The 19,269-nt window shown below is 37.3% G+C and overlaps 1 protein-coding gene across 2 annotated transcripts in view; it reads left to right on the top strand.

Moving 5' to 3' along the window:
- Positions 1 to 7,743: 7,743 nt before the first annotated feature.
- Positions 7,744 to 19,269, top strand: part of gulp1a (GULP PTB domain containing engulfment adaptor 1a) — an 88,762-nt gene continuing 77,236 nt past the window's right edge. For both annotated transcript variants that reach the window (XM_053329262.1, XM_053329265.1), the window contains exon 1: positions 7,744 to 7,883. The gene's annotated coding sequence lies outside the window, so the exon portion shown is untranslated. The remainder of the gene's footprint in view (positions 7,884 to 19,269) is intronic.

Genomic DNA, 19,269 nt, shown 5'->3' with positions numbered 1-19,269 from the left:
GATGCTGCTGCACAGATTTCAAATTCAATTATTGCAGCAGCGGATCACAGGGCTGAAGAATCTGAACTATCCTGTGTAAAAAAGTTGGTTTGACACACTTCTGGTATAATGCACACTATAAAGAAGATATGCAGCACAATAGCTAGTATTTCTTGTCTTCTTTAAAGTGTTTTTTGTTTAGTTCCTTTTAGTGGGTAATTATCACACATTTCTATGTTGCATTTAAGTGCTTGTGTGTACTCTGTGTGTCTACAGTTATCTGTGGAGCAAAGTTGGGTATGAAAAGCCACCCTCACAACAAAATAACTAACAAAGAAAAAGTCTTTAGTAAGTAAAAGTTGTACTTCGAACCTAGAGAAAGTGTCTGTTAACAAAGCACATAAGCTTAAGGGTCTAAGCAATGCAGAACCATTGTAAACAAAGCATGTCCTCCCTCTGCAATGAGGCAGAAATGCAAGGCAGAAATAAAACCTATACACTAGATGGAATTAAAGCCGTAAAACTTAAACCGTTATTGTGCTGTGCCACTGAAGTTCTACTAACAAATAGTATATATACTGGCAATTCTAGCTCTCGTTTTCTCAGTTTAATTCCACAAACGGAGCTATTTCCTTATCACCCATGCCGAAGGAGAACTGAAAAGAAAGCTGCACTGCTTGGGCACTTTTCTAAATTAATCATTTCAACGGTGATCTCTCCTGATGGCTGCGCTGATGAGCTGCAACGATGATGGATATGCGATCTGTCTTTTTGCCCTGCTCTTAATGTGCAGTTTCGTCTCACCAGATGGAAATGGACAGATTAGGTGTATTGATGACGACTATTTTCCGAAAAGAGACTCCTGTTATAGACTGAGAGGAGAATTGCAAATAACAATATGAAATAGAGGTAGTGGAATTGCCAATAACACTATGCAATAGAGGTAGAGGAATGCAAATACCAGAATGAAATAGAGGTAGCTCAAACAAGCTGCTGCTGCATTACGCAAACTTAGAGTACAACTGGAAACTGGTTTCTCTATAAGCATGAATCTGTAAAGTGGACATCATTTCATCCTCTGGAGACCATGCATGTACAATTTTTTTTACAGCAAGCTATCTCATAGTTGCTGAGATATTTCACTTTGGAGCTAACAGACCAACAACACAGCATTGCCATTGGTAGAGCCGCCTAGCTGGCATGACCTTGAATTCAATTAGAAACTGTGAATTCCAAATGTTTTCCTGGAAATAGCTGTGATGCTGATTATAAACTAAAATATGCCAAAAACAATGAACTTGCAGGGTTCAGTTAAAACCAGCAGGCTTTGACACTTTACAGAGAATGCATATTTTTCTGTTCCATGCATAATGAAACAGGGACGCTTGCTGACGAAAATTGGGAGAAAGTGGATGATGATGATGATGATGGTGATAATTTGTACAATATGCAGTAGTATGCAATTTTTGGATATTCACCTCCTACCAGTGTTTGTTCCAACACAAACATTTATTTTTTCTAACTGCAGGATAAACATTACCAGTCAATAAGCATGCTAACACACTCATAATGGTAATATTTAATATTTACCATGGTCGTCATCTTAATTTGGCCTGACAATGCCTTGGGATCTCCCAGGAGGAGCTGATGAGCGCTCCTGGAGAGAAGGGTGTCTGGATGTCATTGCTCAGCCTAATGCCAGATATGGCATTAGGCTGATGGATGGATGGATGGATGGATGGATGGACCATCTTAATTTAGTGTGTTATCATGTTAAATTAGCAGTTACCACAAACCATTTGATGATGAGCATTTAGTCATAAATCAAGTATTGGGATATTTTAATTTTAATTCTGATATGAAACTAAAGGAAAAGTTAAGCATTCACCAAAATGATTACATCAACAATTCATCATGAGGGGAAAATGAATGTACCAAATGTTACAGCAATCCAACCAATAGTTGCTGAAACGTGACTACCATGGCTAAACATGATCATCTAGTAGTTTTGTAGTTGTTTAGTGATAATCTTCATATTCAAAGAAAGAAAAACTTATCCTACAACCTTCTTATGGTAACAAAACCATGAATTGAGCAGAGCATTCACTAACATAGGACTTGAGGTTGTTCACAGGCTATTAAACTCTGACTGTGTAGTTGAAAGCAGTCCTGCTAACTTTTAAAAAAAATGCAGACAAGATATGAATGTTAAAAAAGAAGATAATCCATAAAACAGAGTTTAGATATTCATATTATTTATCGTCATGGACAGTTTAATCCATCACTCTGCAAAACAGCATCTATGCTACCTCTGAAATTTTGAAGCCAATGAGTATACTCTATCTGCAATGTCATCAAAAGAGTCTCTGAAGTTGGTCAGAGAGGGAGAGTCTGTAAATACAGTGACAGCACCTGAGGCAACAGTCCTGTGATATTGATACGTTTTTAGCAAACTGTAGAGGAGGGGAAATCATTTGAAGCTGACTGTCTGCCAGCTCTTTAGAGACCAGGCTCTATAATCCTCTGTGAAATATCTAAGCCAGACTTTGGCTGCTGTGACATAAAGTTAATTTTCTTGTAAATGATTTAAACAAGAGCCTATTTGACTGTGCAAAGCCAATCTCTCTGTAACCGTGGATACAGCGTCTGTCTGACCTATTTGGATTTTGTTTTGAGAATTAATCTGTTTTGAGTGCTTAAGGAATGAAATGAGATGCGGTGAAAATGACATAGCCCTGAGTCTGCTTCCTGTAAAACATTGCATCATAAATATTAATCTACACCATAAATCAAAATACTCAGCACTAAATAAACATTACTAAGCTGCAGAGCGCTGATAGATTTACTGATATTGATCATTACCAGTTGCTTAAATATTAGTACTGTCATGTGCTGAGAGATCCAGTTTCTCAGACTTAAGTATGTATACATTGAGCCACTAAATTAATAAACTTTTATTCTGAATTTTAGTCCACAGACACCAAAAACTGAGATTGTCTGAGTGGGTACATTGCTGTTTGTGTGTGTATCTTTATAGCATCTAACTATATATAATTTTGTTGGCAACTCCATTCTTAAAACAAAGCGCACAATTTTAGACGTTTCATCAATTTCAAGATGTTTCATCCCTGCCAGATGATATAGCATCAAAACATTGCACTGAAATTTCTACAAAATAAATCAATAGACTAAGCCATAAGAGGCCATGGTTACTTTAGAGCAGCTTAAAGTAGATTGCTGTCTGCTCCAATGTCTTTTTTGATACCTCTGACAGAAACTTTTAACTTTAAATAAATAAAAAAGATTAGCAAATTATGCAAGATGTCTCTTACAGCCCCTCAGTGAAACACGCTAGCTATGTTTCCAACTATGCAGATGTCATGTAAGGTCGTGGTTGAGGCAACACTACCAACCTCAACCTAGACTGGCAGGACATACTTCTGTCTTGACATAGTAATGATTTAAAATGAAGGAAATGCTTTTGATACTACATTAGAGCAAGACAGTTTTTCAGTGTTTCTTATGAATATTAAATGGACTACATTTGTATAGCGCCTTTCTTGTCTTCCAAGTGCTTTTATACTACCAGCCACATTCACACACAAACACTCATACACTGACGGCAGAGGCTGCCATGCAAAGTGCCAACATGTTCATCAGGAGGATCTGTTCGTTCACACACACACACACACACACATTCACACACTGATGGCACTGCCTTCAGGAGCAATTTGGGGTTTAGTATCTCGCCCAAGGACACTACGACATATGGACCGGAGGAGCTGGGAGTCAAACAAATGATCTTCCGATTAGTAGATGATGCACACTACCTCCTGAGCCACAGCTGCTGTTGTGATCATCTAATTCACAGGACTTCCATCACTAGAAAATTACAATTTTGGAACGGTAAATCTAAGGGTTTTTCCCTATAGTCTGATTGTTGCCTAGTTACCAACATTAGTACAATCACTGTAGTTCTCCAGTTTCTCAAAATGTGATTGCCAACTTATTTGCATCTTCACTGACCAACCCTACAATGTGGGCTGCAAAATGGGTAAATTCCATAAATCAATGGACAAATATGTGGCCCTGCTTAAAGGACCAGTGTGTATTTTTTAGTAGCATCTAGTGGTGGGGTGGAAGATTACAATCACATGAATAGTCCTGACCCTCCCCCTCCCCTTCCAAGCATATACGAGAACACACAGTGGCTATGAAACTCATGGAAAACAAGAAAGGCCCTCCAAGAGCCAGCGTTTTGTTTGTCCTGTCTGGGCTGCTGTAGAAATTGAGCAGTGCAACATGGCAAGCTCTGTGGAAGAGGACCAGCACCCTATGTAGATATTACTAATATAAGGGTCATTCTAAGGTAATGAAAACATCATTCTTATTTTCAGGCGATTATGTACTAATTAAGACTTATGAATACTTTATTCCAATTCTACCAATAGATCCTCCTAAATCTTACACAGTGGTCCTTTAATGTACAAATTCTAACAATGTTTTAATTCCACAACTTTAGCCTATTGAGGCATGACAGATTAGTTATTCACAAACACAAACAACTGGCAGTCGAACAGAAATGGTATGCTGATGCCTTTTTTTTTTAATGTATTTTTGTAAGGCAACAAAAACAGAACTTACCAACAACTGTCTAGAAGCAGGCTACTGTTTATTGTGTGGATAACCAATAAAGTAAATCTTGAGTCTCCCAGTGCAACACAGAAGATAAATCACTTTTAGCCAAATGAGAATTAAAATAACCTGTTTGCCCTCACTTACTAATTGGAAATATAAAATATTAACAAAATATATCACCCTGTGTTTCGACTGTGTTGGTTAACAGTCCAAATGACCCATACAGTGAGGACATACTTTCATATTTTATCAGTTTTGTGCCCTGAAGCACACTTGTTTTGTTTTACTTTTTTTTTCTCAGATTGGACACTGTCCAAAAGCAGCCCATTCATTCTTAATTAATCTCTAATTGTCCCTCAACCACCCCTTAGAGGATCTGCTGAAGGACAACACATAACAGAGATGTATTATTTCCGTTTTATTTGGAAAAATAAATAGGCACCAAAAGTGCAAATTGTAAATGAGAGCAAACAGTCCACTTAGAGCACTCTTCTATGAGCACAAAATGGTTTAATTCAACATAAAATTTGATTTGAAATATATTGCACCAATGTATAAATGTTGCAAATTGCTTAAACGGAATAACTAATTTTAACAAAATTATTCGAAACCCATTTACAGTGATTTTGGCATTGGGTCTGGGGACTCCAAGGCTTCCCAGCAAAAAGGGGTGTCATTTATTTCCCCTATAATTCCATCTATAAGTAACACAATGACAGAATGTATGAATATGTTGGTCAAGGGTTTCATAAACTTTCAGTTTAAGTTCCTTGAAGTTTGAGAATCACTCCTCTGAATATATTCATTCTGTCAAATTGCATCGACCCGCAGCTTTCACTCCTCTATTATAGTTTCATTATTCTGAAATGGAAATATGCCTTACTTAAATATGAAGGTTGGATTTAAGTAAGAGCCAACTGAACTGTATCAAGGTTGAGAAAATTAGGCTGTTTGTAACAATAAAATAGTCCATACATCTTGGAAACCCCCTCTACCCCCAACAGACTTTTCTATGTTTTATCTTATATATTATTTATTTGAATAATTAGCCTACTTTTGTGGTCATATATTTAATTAAATACTTGAAGAAGCTTTGTTTGATAATCACTTAAAATGCTTAGATAATAGCATAGATAATTCATTGCATAATTACTTATCTACAGTAAGTAGGTCACATTATTGACAATTACAAGGCTAGATAATTATCCTAATGTGGTACTAGTCTTTACTACAGTGAGCAACTATATAAAATGTTGTATCTTACTTTTGAACAGTTAATGAACTATAGATTATAGATTGCGTTTCATTTTCATTCTCCTTTTTTTTGCAGTTGGATGAACATGTGACAATACTGACTGAATCAGTGGTTTATATATTACATGCTTTCAATGCACTGTTAAAATATAGCAGGAAACTAAAGCTTAACAACAAGCTGATGTCATAATACACTTTTCCATTAACATATTTATGTCACTAGCAAAGTGTACAGTATATATGTAAATGTGTTATCTGTATCTCTTGTGAAGTATGATCTCTCTTTTGACCTTCCTTTTCATTATAGTTTCTCTTTTTTCTTTAATTAATGTAACCTCCACACTGGCGAGTTCCTAGAATGAGCCCCCCCTTCTCCAACACATTTCATGTTGCCGATATAATCTGTATCATTTGTATATGTTTAAACCAGTGGTGATTTTAGGCCCTTTTTATGGATGCTCAAGCACCATTAAATTTGATATCAGCACCCCTAAAAATAAATATATTATTATATTATTTGTTTTCTAAAAAATATTTTACAAAAAATTATTTTGGGAGCCTGTCTGTTAGAGATGGGACAAACACTTATGCTACAGGTTCAAATGGATTTATTTTAACAGGTTTAATGTACTTTGGATAGTTCTGTTATTAATATATCATCTTTCCCTCAGGGTTCATTAACTTATCTCAGGGTCCTCTCTGTTGAAATCTGTGATTGTTTATTCTGAACCATTATTATTATCATACATTATAGTACACCACAATACTATGTAGGGGAGACTGGGGACAGTTGCAACAGGGGACGGTTGCAACAAGTCTTATTTCTCCAATCAGAAGCCTGCTAGAGTGATGACACTCACACTGCACATGCTCAGTTAGACCATCTGCCCACCAAGAAGAGAGAGGCCATATTGAGCATCTGGTCCTGCTTTTATCAAGAAAAGTTGTTTTGGAGGTATGAAAGTAGCCTTTTTCATGAGCTGTATTTTTGTCATACTGTCCTGACCTTTTGTATGAGTGAATCCAAACTTACCTAGTTTGAATCATTGTTTTGTTGACTATTCAGTGACATGGTTAGCATGTGTCAATATCAGTGTGGCTAGCTAGCACAACTGTCCCCATGTTTGGGGTCAGTTGCAACATCAGAATTTTTCTATTCAAATCAATATTGTGATTGATATGTTATATGTAACCATCTTTAAATGGTATGGGTAATTAGCAGACATGTGTAAGTTTAATATGTAAAGGTTTGGTGGGCCTAGTCCAAATAGTATCTGAGTAACAGAGTAATGTAAAAAGTGTTGCAACTGTCCCCAGTCTCCCCTATTAATATTTCTTGTTGTAATTTACGTTATCCACTGAAATGAGTCATTAGCAGGGGGTTTGAGCACTTGCAGGGCATTGTATGTCAAATTCTAATTAGGAGCTGAGCCCCTCTAAAGGTCTGATCCTAGAATCGCCCCTGGTGTAAACTAAACTAATAAAATAAATAAATTAAAAATATTTAAACTGCTTTCATTTTAGCTCTTTTTGCACTTGTGTCTCTATCTTTGCCTCCAAATATTAGTGCAGAAACTCCAACCAACCACCTGCTTCTTCATCTACTTCTTCACAAAGCTAATTCCTAACTTTTTTTTCTTCTTCTTTTTCTTAAATATGTCCATTGTCGTGAAAGGGGAGGGGGCTCCTTAACGTGGTGCCTGCCTCCCCGATTCTTTCCGGTCGCGTCTTTCCCCTCCTTTTCCATGTATTATTCAAGTTGCGACCAAAGAGCTTTGCCGGTTGAGTCTGAGTGCTTGTTGACGTCAGCAAACTTACTGAGCAGCTGTACAGCCGAGCGGAGGAAGAGGAGGAGGAGGAGGAGGAGAGGGAGAGAGACACACACATACACTGCTGGATGTGGAGCTCGGACTGTGGAGTGCAGAGAGAGGACCGTCCTTGGGCTTTTTTATCCTCCCCCTCTCACTCTCTCTCTCTTTACGGGACTGCTCGGACTTCTTCTTTGCTGAAGTGTAAGTAAAAAGCGGTTCTCCTTTTTTTCCCCTCTCCCTCATGCACAGCTGAGATTTCCTCCCGCTTGCTCGGAGTAACCCGGTCGAGTTTTTTTTTTCCCCCCGGCTGCTTGCAACAATCTTTTTTGTTTGTTGGTGCGCACTTTCGACTATTGGATGTCGCCTGTCATTTAAACTCGAAGTTGACATTGTTGCTCATGTTTTAATTCCCACTCTTTTCTTTAAAAAAAAAATGTCAGGGAACAAGCTCCAGCTGTCTGAATCACAGTCACTCCAGTCCAGACATAACGGGGAAACTTTGTTGCGCAAGTCGGTGCAAGGTGGACTCACTCCGCGGTCACGTCGAGCTTCTTTCTCGATAATGTTTTACTTTACGCTTGTTGTCACTTTTAATTAAAACACACAGTGAGTTTCTGGCGTGTCATCTCCTTATTCGGACCCTTTCAATGCTTGTTGTCAGTTCGCTTTTCACGGCAAACCAACAACTCACGCTGTCATTAGCATTTGTGCGGCGACGTTAAGCATTTTTCTTGTTATTGTAATATTGGATTTAGATACAGTAAGATATTTCTACTTCTTAGACGCTCTCTGTCGAAATGTAAACGACAATGCACGTCTAAATTGCTGCTGTAGTTCAAAAACATATTTTTCTTGACGGTGACAAAATATATAAAACATATTCTGAGCTAATATTTCAGAGTTTAGCTCATTTTTGCAGAGAGTGTGTGTAGATATGGAGGCTGTCTGTATGTAATAGAGGTGGACTTGGGATGTTGCTTCGCTTGAATTATCTTCACAGAGATGAGAGTGATGTTGACATGAGTGACTCTCAATCTTCAAAATGAACAAGGATATATTTAGTGACACCTTCATCCTCACTTGTCAGATATTCTGCCCACATTGTTTCCCCCAGAGAACTTATTGCCACTGGATGTGACGACAGCTTTGTAAATACTCTGCCATTGTGTGCTGTGAGATATTAATAACTTCAATAATGAATACACCCAGTACTTTGAGCATGGATCCGTCATTGTAGTTCCTCTCATGTCTGTTTCACAGTTCTCATTTCATGGTTGAAGAGTTACCATTTTCTGTGGTTGTGAAATAGAGATCTTTTAGAAGACTTGTTGAAGTCAGCAATAACCATTGGGTGACACATCTACATGTGTTTCTCATGTCTGCTTTTTAAACTGGTTGGTGCAGATACATCCTTTGTTTTTAAGCCACTGGTAGCAGGAATTGATTAGCTGCTTTCCAAGTGGCTCATATTATATGCTGTGAAAATCAGCATGAATTAGCCTCGAGGCTTCAACAAATTGCAATTCAGAACAGCAGCTTTGCAGGTTCCTACTGTTCTGACAGGACCGGAACAAGGTGGCCACGCAGATCTGATTTCGAACAGAGTTAAATAAAGGTCATATGAATTAAATGACAAAGTCTTATTCAGCTTGAACAGTCTCTGGCACACAGTGTGTTGCCACCCTGTGTTGTATTGTGCTGTGTGAGCCTTTTGCTCACCTCAAAGCTGTAAAGAGTGCTGTTGGAATATATCAGCAGTGCGATATTGTCTTTTGTAAACAGGTTTGCTGTCGTTTGTGTTCAGATGCCATCACCACAGCTGCATTTTAAAAATTACTTTCTGGTTCTCTGTCGCATCTGATAAAGCCACAGATTCAAAAACTGAGATGTTGTTGTAAAGCTGGGGGATGAACAAGTAGTATCTCCTGCTTAAATCCCTGCATTTCACTTGTTTGATGATATGATAAACACAAACGATACAGATCTAAGTTAAATAAAACATGTTTTGTTTATATACACAGACAGGTGGATAAAAACACATTTTAATCCATTTCTAGTCCCTCTAGTGTCAATTGATGGTTAATCTTAAAAACCTCTGGTTGTTTTTTCCTTGGGTTTCCCTTGAGACATGTAGTGTATGTTTATCAGTCATTACATGTCTTAGGCATGTTGTACATTGTTATTTTCAGAAAGTTGGCATACAAAAAAACAAACAAAATGTTGTCAATCTTGTGATTTTTCCATTTTATACCTGTAGGCTTTCAGTGATCTATAATGTCTTCATCAGGTCAGCTTTTTTTCAGCTTTATGTCTTTTTTCAGCCCTTAGCCAAAGAGCACCATCTTTACAACTTATTCAATAGTACCAGGTAGCACTTCTACTCTTCTGTTTTTATGTCTTTACATTTTGGTCAAACAGCACCATGAAAAGCTGTGACGCATTTTCCCCTAGCAGCACCTCTTTGTATTGTAATCATGAATGTACAATCAAGAGCAGTCTAAATGAGCTTATTATGAAACAAGATCAGATCAGTTATGAGGAACATCTTGTTTTAGGATTTATGAGAAGATTTATGCATCAGTGGAAATTAGAGCTGGCACTTAAAATAGTGAGAGTAAGACAGTTAGTCGTGACTCCAGTAGTATGTGTGTTGAGATCGGACCAAATTATGACTCTGAGAAGATGGGGTGTGTGGGTTTGACACAAATAACAAGCAACAGGTTTAAAGGGGTCAGTTATATCACTGCACTCGTCACCCACACCCAAGCAGTCACTGACTTTAAGTCATCGTGACACTACTCAATATCAAAGTAGTTACTACTGAGATGATTAAAACAGTCACCTTGTTCATTAAATATTGATGTCATTCATTAAATTGCGATGTGATTGAGCAGTCCTGCTTGTTTTTCTAATAGACTCATCATGTAATTCATAAAAGTTTAATAATGACTTCTGATGCTAGCATAGGTGCTTTTTATTTCAGGTGTTTCTATAAGGCAGTGTAGTTAAATTAGACTTTTCAACTGTGTTCTGTTATTAATTTGTGCTTGATGTTTGGTTTGTAAGGTCATTTTCATATACATATTTTATTTCATCTTAGAAGTTCACATGATTCAAATGTTTTGCTTGGATGTGCCCTAACAGAAATATCTGTTATGCATATTTGATTTTTAGAACAAATGTGTGTGGCTGCACAAGTTGTATTGATATGTTATGAATGTAGAGACTTAGAGGTACAGTCAGGTTGCACTGATCCCCACCTCTGTGTCAGTATGTCTCTAAGATAGTTTTCAAACCTATAGTTTGTTTGCTCTGGCCCAAATCAGTGAATTAGTGGGCAAACTTGTATTTTCCCCTTCGTCCAGTTTCTTTTCTTATTATTGAAAAAAGAATCAAACAAATCAAAATGCATCATTAAATGTCACCTGAAAACATTCACTCCACTCATGGGGTAGAAACAAAAACATGAACATGAAGAAAGACCATAATAATTCCCTCTAGCTAATGCAACTTTCTTCATTGCGCACATCCAGGTCGGACCTTAATTGCCTTTCCAGCTAGCTGCTAGCAACTGTTGATTTTGTTCATTGGCATCCCAGCATGCAAAGCACACCAGGCTACAGAAGCCATTTAGGCCAAACTTTTGAGTTCAAATCACTATACTATCCACAATACTACCACAAATGGACTGCTCCGGCATTCATTCAGTATCAGATGTTTCCTCAAAGGATCTCAGTTGATCTGTGGTTGTTTTGTTGTGTTCAAATCTACCCAAACACCCACACCATTCACACCAAGGGGGAAAACAAACTAGTGTCTGATTCCACTGAACTAAATAAAGCTGGTTTGCAAACACCCGTAGACAGCCGTGATTATAATAGAATACAGTGATTCTGAATACAGCGATGATGTTCCGACATTGATTGATCACATTTGAGAAATGACTATCTCGGCACATTAGGTACGTAGTTAAGAAAATCAACATATTGCCACTGTAATGTTGACAACACTGGTGTTTACCACTCGCTACGTGGCCTCAGAAGGTTCGGCAAACGATTCATCCATCAGCGCAAGATCACACAGTGACTGATATCATCATTACTATCAGCCCATGCTCCCCATTCCTCACTGTCACCAGAAACTCTATTATATCAAGTTCATCTTTTCCACCTAGGGCTGTTTGCTGTCAAATTGCTGAAAGTGACTTCAGCCTCATAGACAGTCGGAAACATCAAACAGATTTCCGTTTTCTCTATGACTATTGCAGCTGTTACCTCTGGAATGAAAATTGAGCAGGGAGATTACAGGGCTTCTTATGACTGACTCTATTCTCAAATTGCCATAATGTCAAAACAAAATCCTTCTTATAGGTTAAAACCACACCGGTGACTTGCCGGAGTCAAGATAATTCACATTTGTGTCCCGCTTGGCTAAGGTGTTGACTCTCACAAATGTCAAAGCCTTCAGTCTCACCATTTCCATGATTAAAGTAATCTTCTCTGTACTTATTATACTTCTCAATTAATCACAGACATTTGCAAATTAGACAGTTGGGGGATATTGTGGGTCTATTCATGTCACTACTTGTTTTCTATACTCCTGTCTCTTTTGTCTTACTTTTTCTAGGATGAGGCTGGCATTGTTCCATTAAATTGAGGCTAATGGAGCTTCTTTGTTCATATTATGTGTCATTCTGGAAGTATGTTATGGCTCACAGGAAGAAATAAATAAATAAATGAATTAATACAGCCAAAGTCAAGCACTTGAAAAGGTATGTTATGTTTTGGATTCAGGTCTTTGATGTATGAGCTGAAAATAATACTTTTGTGCTACTTTTGCCAGCATAAATCATTTTAATACACCCACGTAGATCATTGAATTGGTAATATATGATGAGGACTTTTATGACTTTGGCTTAGTAAAATGGGCAATACATTGTACAGTTATAGCTGTGTAAATCCATTTAAATATTTTTGTTGAGTTTAAATTATTCAAATGTTAATGTTTTACAGGGGTAATTGAAAATGATCAAAATAGTAACACACCACTAAAGGCCAGACTACTGTACCCAGTACCCCGTTTTCTATTTAAAATCACATATTTCACAGAAAGAAGACTTTAATTGTTTCTCGTTAATACTAGATTTATAAAAAAAAAGAACCACTACACGCACAAGTAATTTGTTCTAACAACACAAGTAAAAATAACATGCTTTGAAGAATCAGCATAAAGCTGGGCCGGCACTGTATAAAGAACAATATAGGGTTAAAATTCAGGCCAGCAAAAACAATATATAGCTATGTTAATGCTATCTAGCGGCCGTAGTAATATACTCCGGCTTTCCAAAACCTTTACAAATCAATGTTAAATAATAATGTTGTTTTATGGTATGACAACATCGTGGTGAAGGTCTGGTTAGGTTTAGACACAAAAACACCACTTGGTCAGCATTGAGGAAAGATCATGGTTTGGGTTAAAATTATCACTTAAAATGTGGTTTATATTTCTTCAAAGTTACGCATCCTTCGTCATCATGTCAACAGCAAACACCACAATGTCCTATTACTAGATTTTCCCCGCCAATATTGATCTCCTGTAGCAAAGTCCGCTATCTATCAAGCCATCCACCCAACCCACCCCCTCCTACACAAGGAAAAATCATCTTATCAAGTCATCACGTCATCTGAATTGCGCCACTTCCCTGAGTCATATATTACTTCAACCACTAGATGGTGCAAATGTAACTATAGGCTCAAGGTGGCCTCAATTTTAATCCTATACTATAGTTTATCTTTTGGGCTAGATTAAGATGGATTATAACCCTGGATTGTTTGTCTCCTGACTCATTTTAGAATTGGTCTAAACCCTAACCCATAAAAAATCTCACCTCTGTCCCCTACAAGTGCAATATATAACGAACAAAAAGGAAAATGTGAGCAGCCTGTTAACACCCTCTACAGTACAGTTAAGTATAGTGATTATTTCTTTTCAATTCAACACTGGCTTGGCTTTCTCAGTACTGGTTCAGGATAAATTATTGAAATCACAGGTTTTTAACTATTTAAAGTCCCACTCCACTCAGATGTGTGTTTTGTATATTATTCCTTGAGTGGGATGTTTGAGCTTCACCGTGCAGAATGATGGAGTACAAAGTTTAAAGCTAGAAGGCTGTTTTAACATTCATCTCCTGAAGGCGGAAAATTTGTCTTTGCTCACCTTAAGTCTGAGTTTAATTTGTTGGTTTTTGTAAAGGAGGAGAAAGTGTAGATACAGTTTTTATCTAGGTAATTTGAATAATGGAGATTTTTGTGAAGATAAAAACAAACACACACACACACACACACACACACACACCAGGCACAAATTATTATTCATAGCTTATTTGAGCATTTTAATATGTTATAAAACATGCCTGGAGGAGATTTTTAAGAGTTGTGCAGAGGTCATAATGTTATAGAATGATGTCCAATAACAGAAAGTGGGTCTACATAAAATACCTCAAACCAAAAAACAACAGTAAAAGACCCTCTATCATGGACATTTACATGTCCAGACAGACTGTTTACAGCACTTGGACCTGCTCCCTCAAAAAGCCATATGAGTCAAGGGTAAATAAATCTGCCAACTATGTGAACGAAACGAGGTGCTGGTCTTAATGAAACTTTCAGCTTGATAAATGAACCATCTTATTGGCCTTGCTCCTTGGATACCACATTACAGAGCAGAATGGAAATGGCTTTTCTGTTTAAAAAAAAAGAAAAGAGAATCCCATAGCTGTGCCTTGAGGTATCTCTACATGATCAGCATTTACTGGCTCAGACAGTGCAGTCTTAACAACTTGCTTTGCAATACTTTTTCTCTCCCAAGATCATGGAAACTTTTCAGCGTTATGATCTGGTGAAGTTCCGAAATAGACAGTATTGATTTTTTTTTTTCCCCCCAACACAGTGCCCTCTAATGCAATATGAAGCTTCAGTTTCATTGGTAGTACTTTGAAATGTCAGCTGCAGATGTGGTGAAAGTTGAAATATGCTGGGTGGCAAACTGGATTGTAAAAAGTAGTGCTGACACCAAAGTAGGCAGTACAACAGTAGCTCAGCTAGTGCAGGTCTGTTTTGCCTCTGATAACGTGTAAGAACCTTGATGAATTATACCTTTTTTCTGCGTGGATTTGGGGCGACTTGTATTTCCATTATATTTAACAAAGCTGTAAATTAACACATCCTATCAGACTACTCTGCTAATCACAGACTGATGCAAAGTTGTAATAATAATAGTAACTTTATTAGTGTATTTAAATAATAATAGTAGCTTTATTTGTGTTATTTAAATTTGAAAGGTAATCTATGAATGCTTATTTAACACACTGCATGTTGTAACCTTACAGTAATCTTTAAATAATAGTTATTTCATTTGTAAAAGGTTCAAACATTGTCTGTGTAAGGTTGGCTTGTTGCCAAACCCTTGGGATTTTTCTGTAATTCCCAATGATGTTGTAGAGCTTTTATAAACTGTGTTGTTGTTTTCTACCAGTGGAGGAAAAAGGCTGGTAAACATCATCATGTTGAAGCCTCACAAGATTAACCAGACAAAACATATAAAGCCGTTTTCAGCTCAGTCTTTGGTTCAGTCATGTCAACCATCATGTACACAAGTTGGAACATAAATGTCAAATGAACGGTTACGCAACAAGAAATAAATCCTTTTGTGATAGAACAACAGTCAAGTTGCTTCTATAGCACTCCTACGACGTGTTTGTGGAGTCTCGACTGCAATCATTTGTCATAGCTGCCAGCTGTTAAATTAACCCCCAACTATTGTGAAAACCGATTAATCATTTTAAGTCATTCAACAACTGAACCATCTCCATATGTGCCAAGATGTTTTTGTCAAATTGTCTAGCATCATCCTTCCTTGATGACTCTATACTTCAGTAGATGTTGATAAAGATGATTATAATTAAACAAGATTTAAAAATAACCAACTGAATAATTATTTGTGTTGGTCACAATGATCAAATGATTAGTTTGTCCATGAAACTTTTAGTTTGAAAAATTACATAAATGATTACACAATAATCCAAGTTGTTGCAGCTTTATTTTTTGATTAAATTAATTTCAACTCTAAATCTTTTAAACATGTCACTCAAAAGTAATTTCAGCAATATTTGTGTACATTTGAATTGAACCAGCATCTATAATCTCTTATTGTAAGCCTTTTCATTTCCAGCTCTATATTTTCATTCTTGGACTAGAAGAGCTTGACATGATTCACAGTCCAAAAAACTCATTATTTATCTAGTGCTAGCCCTTTATGTAGCTCCTCAATTCAGCCTGTGTCTGAAATAAGCAGTCTTAGCCCCTGTCTCTTTAAGGCCCCCTCCCAATTTGCCCACTCTCTTCTAAGATAATATATGTCCTGTACTTACTGAGTGGCCAGCTTTCAAGAAGCCTGCAATGGGGCAGCCGTATCAGAGTGGTGTTGAGTTACTCCTGATGCAAACCTAACATTTCCTGCTTCAGTGTTTCCCATTAAAAGCTTTTAAATGACTCAATAACAGTATACTTTTACAGTGAAGAATTAGCAGGAAATTGAAACATCTTTCTTACAGAATTAAGAGATCTTCATTAGTAGTGCTGAAACTTGGTCCAAACAACAACATATGGAGCTATTTGGAGCTATTTGTTGAGCAGATCAGTTATAAATACTGCAGGAAGGAATAGCACAAGCAGAAACAGCCACAGTGATGATGATGAGCTGCAGACAACCAGTGCACCTTCAATAGGTAAACAACTTACTTTACTTTTACCCTGCTGTGTAATGGAATAACACTCACAGCGTGCCAGCTCAATTCAAGTTATGGCTCTGTGTTTTTCCAAAACAATGGAAAAACACCATAATATTAGATGAGCAGAGCAGTGAACTTGCATGCTGTTTGTGGAGCAGATAACCACATAAAGAAATCCGTCACAAATTCACGTCACTTTGGACTGAAAACTGAAAGAAATATTGGAAACTGAGCATTCAGAGCAGTCTGAAGCCAATCTGAGCTTTTTGGTCACATAGGATTATTACGTCTACATGGGTTAAACTCACTATTTGACACTTTGGCCACATTTAAGAATTTATGAACATCCGACATTGTGACATTATATGTATGACTGAAAATAAGGAAGAGCATTAAAGTTCCCCTTTGAAAGTTGGTGAGTAAATACCTAAGGCGCTTTAGTATTCATAACCATCTGTTGCTCATTGTTACTTGGAGGAAATGTCTGTCACTGTCTCCGGGGTAGGTCGGATTGATCTTGTTAGTAAATCACAACTGAGACAAGGGAGGCCGATGACGGAGGAAAATGAGCAGTCAAGCTGATGAGAAAGCTCCCCTCAGCCTCATTACATTATTGCTTTCAAACAGTGACTTTAGCCTTCCTCTGATTTGAGGCAAATCATAATTACAGATTTGATTTAATGTGTTCTACATATTTGGCCCTGTGTGCTTTTTGCCTTTTTTTTGTCCCAGTTGTATTCATTTATTAAACTAAAATGCTGTGGAAATCGGAAATTAGTCACACACTTTCAGATGTTTAGCTGTTTGCTTGCTTTATTATTTAAGTGTGTCATTTCATTGTTAATTTCAAAGAATGAGCTTCTGTATTATTAAAGTCAGAGAGAGAGGAACCTATGACTCGTACATGTTATTGTGTCATTGAAGGGTGGGTCATAGCTGAATGTTAATGAGGATTGCCTGTCATAGCTTAGGCATGGATAAGGTTATACATTTTGATTAATGAAAGTCGCTCTGCAATGTAATTTCCTGATGAATGTGCTCCTGCCTTTGTAAGAGATAGGCTAATGGGATGATAAACATGGCTTCTCACAATTTACGCTCATAGCTATCAAAAATTTCATAGTGATTGTGACTATAAATAGAAACAGCAGACATGTGGACTGAATGCTTAGTCGGTTTGCCGTTTTTAACGTTCTGCACCGCCCCTCAAACCTTTTGTGCTTATCATGACAGTTTGCTTCTGGACATATTCACAAGAGACAACCTTTTTAAAATGCTGTGGGAATCAAAGTTGTCGAGTTGCCTTTTTCTGCCCGTTAGTGGTCAAAATGTTTGAAAACACAGGGGTGATGGATATTTCTGCAGTACATTTCTATTCTTACAGCTCTGTTCAAGATCAAGAACCCTGTGGCAGCTTATTTGACTCATGGCTTAAACATAATGTAGTGTAATAAACCATCCACTCAGACATAAAAGCCTCACATTATTCTTTCTCTTTGCTCAAACATTCAATGAAACCATTTACTGACTGAAAAAAATGCACTGGCAGATAAGTCATTGATAAACACATTAAAAACAAAAGGGGCTGTTGGAAATCCATTGAGAAATAAAGATTGGTAAAAACAATAGCTGAAGTTTAATTAGAATACAGCTGCAACGATTAGTCAGTTAGTTGCTGACTACTGATTTAATTGCCAACTGTTTGGGATTATGGATCATTTAAAGCTATTGTATAAGAAAACATTTCCAAATTCTCTGACTCCACTTTCTCATATGTGAATATTTGTGTATAGTGATCATGATATTCACCTTTTTCTGACATTTTCTGGACCAACAGACAGATTCATTGATCATGGAAATAATCATTAGTTGCATTTCCATAATATGTGTCCTACAGACAAGCTGCCACATCAGTATAGGAATAAAGCATAGATGCATACAAAACATAGAAAATAAACTAGTCTTCCATCTGTTTAATATGCTCGAACCCAAGGCTGGAGAGACAACTCAAATCATCCTTAAGTAAAAGTACTGTTACATGTCTTAAATATGTAAATATTACTTGCATAGAAATAAAATCACTCTCTATAAATACCGGGGATGTCCTGATCAAGTGTTTCTGGCCCATATCCTGATCTGAGTCCTTTTAATATTCTGAGTAAGAAGCTGCTACCTGAATGTTTTGTACACTGCTACTCTTTGCCAGTGAGAGAGAGAGTTAAGCGTCAGGGTTTAGCGAGTCCGTCTATTATTCCAAACAAAGTCAGAATCAGAGTCGCTGCCCTCAGTGTTCCCGAAATCATTTTCCACAATCACACGCTCTGATTTTCACTGGCATGTATAAGTGAAATGCTCACATTGTAGGTTGTTGTAAAAGAGTGGAATAGCATTTGATAAGCTGTATTTTATTCTTTGAACTAGGCTGGGAATTGGCCCTGATAGAGTCCTTCAGATCAGCGTGGGAAATCATTATTAAACACTATTCATCATATCCCATTACTATTTAATTGGAGGTAGAAAAAGTAGGTCTATTAGAGACTGTATTACAACCTTGCTGCAGTCAATTACCTCTAAACAGCAAGGCTATAGTCCTGCATGGAGCCAAGCCAATCGTCATCCTTACCTGAGTCGTGCCCTCACTTTTATCTGATTGGCTCAACGTGTATGGTAATGCAGGCGGCTAGACTGCTGACTGTGTTCAGTTTTCAGAAGTTTTTTTAAGTTATGTTTCTGTTCTCACCTTGACCTTACAGACAACAGCTTCACTGCTTTGTGTTACTGGTTGGAACCAGTTTGAGC

The sequence above is a fragment of the Scomber japonicus genome, chromosome 11 (assembly GCF_027409825.1).
Source record: "Scomber japonicus isolate fScoJap1 chromosome 11, fScoJap1.pri, whole genome shotgun sequence".
Classification (NCBI taxonomy): Eukaryota; Metazoa; Chordata; class Actinopteri; order Scombriformes; family Scombridae; genus Scomber; species Scomber japonicus.
The sequence above is the reverse complement of the archived record's forward strand: the minus strand, read 5'-3'. Positions and strand labels throughout refer to the sequence as shown.